Source organism: Pseudorca crassidens, chromosome 14, assembly GCF_039906515.1.
Source record: "Pseudorca crassidens isolate mPseCra1 chromosome 14, mPseCra1.hap1, whole genome shotgun sequence".
Classification (NCBI taxonomy): domain Eukaryota; kingdom Metazoa; phylum Chordata; class Mammalia; order Artiodactyla; family Delphinidae; genus Pseudorca; species Pseudorca crassidens.
Window position 1 is genome coordinate 18,747,745 of NC_090309.1, and position 2,358 is coordinate 18,750,102.

Here is a 2,358-nt window from a genome sequence, read left to right on the forward strand (position 1 = left end):
TCATGTTGTGTAAAATGTTTATATCTTGCTAAGCGACAGCTGAAGGAGCTCTAGGTACTGTAAAATGCAAACACTCCTTTGCATTAATGCAACACTAAGCTAGTTCCAGCTTAAAAGTCAGGAACGCAAAGAAATTTTGTTCCCATAGCAGCAACCATATTTTTCATTCTCTGTAGATGATTTGTGAGATTAGTAACCTGCCAGCTAAAAATAAACTCAAGTGTCCAAAGGATTGTGAAAGGAGGACTGATATTGTTGTGAAAATCTAAGCCCGAAGCATCACCTATATGAAGCAAGGAATCATTTTAGTTCAATTAAACTAAAGGAGATGAATAAATTCGAGGGATCCACCATACAACACTGTACCCACAGTTAGTGATATTGTATTGTACACTTGAAAATTTTGTTAAGAGGGTAGATCTCATGTTAAGTGTTCTTACCGCAATTTAAAAAATATATATAAAACAGAAGAATTTTCTGTTTGAGCATCTTACACTCAGTATTTACCAATCCCAAATACAACAGGAGGAAATATTTTTCTCCTGAGTTTATAGTGGGGATCATTCTCCATAAAACTAATATAATTCCTATCTTCAATACAAAAATCACAAAAAAAGGGATTGATTTATTTATCAACTAGTCTATAAAGTAAATAACACATTTGATTTACATTCCCTTCCCAACTGGGAAGCCAATCGGTTCAGCAAAATCAAATGAATTTTCTAACAGACATTGCATTCATTTGTCCATTCATTTGCTGTATACTTAAACATTGGATGCTTAAAGGATGAAATGATAAATGAAAGAATGAATGCCCCAAAGGGAAAGTTAGGAAGAGCATAGATTATACACCATATAACACCATAGATATTTAAAGTAGTCTCTGGCCATCCTCCACAATACTTTTGGCAAAGTACAATATATGCCCTCATCCTGCTTGGGCCAAGGGACTCCTGCCCTAGACCTCTAAGGCAGAGCATTATGGGTGTAAGGGAGGCATCTGAATCTGAGGTGTGTGATTCAAGAGAAGCACAGAGTGCCAGTAATGGAATGAAACTTAGGGATTACAGATGAGGAAACTGAGGCTCAGAGATAACATTCAGCTAATACAAAGGCAGAATTGGCGATAGGAAAGAAATCTTTTTGAATTCAGGCCATAGATGAGAGAGGAAAAATAAATTGGGTTGGGGGACAATGGGATAAGAAGTTATGTTTGGATGATATGCCAAAATATTGAGCTGGGTTGGAGGGAATGTGTGATTGGCCTATATATTTTCAAGGCCATTTTTTTTATGAAAGTGATGATATGTAGTATAATAAAAGAGAGAATATGAACAGGGAGATTTGAAATGAGAGAAGAGTTCATTAGGCATAAAAGAAAGTAAGAAATAGGAAGGAAATGACACCCATTGTAAGCAGACTACACCTAAAAGAGGTGATGGCATTGGATATGAAATATTTTATTCAGAGTTATGTGAAACAATCTATTAAGGGTGTTTTTGCTTGGTGGTTTTTTTTTTATAGTTTATCATTTATTTCTTGTTTGCTTCTAAGCTAAAAGAAATGTAATGCAAACAAAATCCTCAAGGAGAGATGAAGGGAAAGAAAGAAAGACTTCCTTTTTATTGTGACTCTTGATTCTATTTCTAAGGCTAATTTAATTCTTCATATATCAGAGCTTAGTAATATGGCTTTTTATTAGCCATTCCCTATATGCAGCCATTCATGTTTTCTTAAAGAATCAGGAGGGACTTCTAAGCTTTACAGACAAATTTAGAAAGGTTCAAAATAAATAACTCGATGGGAGTAATTTTGGGTATTGGAGAAACAGTTTCTTAGAACTACCTGCTGGGATTTTTTTTTTTAAATTTATATAGCATCTCTCCTCTGGCAAATCCTGAGAGTTCCCCCCCCATCAGCCCCTCCCCTTGTCAGTGGCTCTCACTTCCCTGATGATCTACTGTTACCTACGGAATTAGACAAGGCCTTTAGGTATATAAGGGAAGGAAAAAAGTACTTAAAACCTAGATGAATTATAAAGTTAGAGTTGAAGCTTTGTTTCTTTCTGAATTCAACATTAAAACTAACAAACAAATGAAAAACCAACAAAATTATAAAACTTCAAAATAGTTTGATTTCTTTTTTTAATTGAATATTTTTCATTATCAATGTATTTGTAAGACTTAAAGAGTTTTAAAAAGAATGAAATGAAGATACTTTTTATTAAATGATGCACAAACCATCTCATTCTGGCTGGTATGAAAATAAAGAATAACACAGAAACAATTTGTTATTGTTAACAATTTGAATAACACAAGTGAGTCAAGAGAGACAAATTTAGGAGATGATCAAAAATGG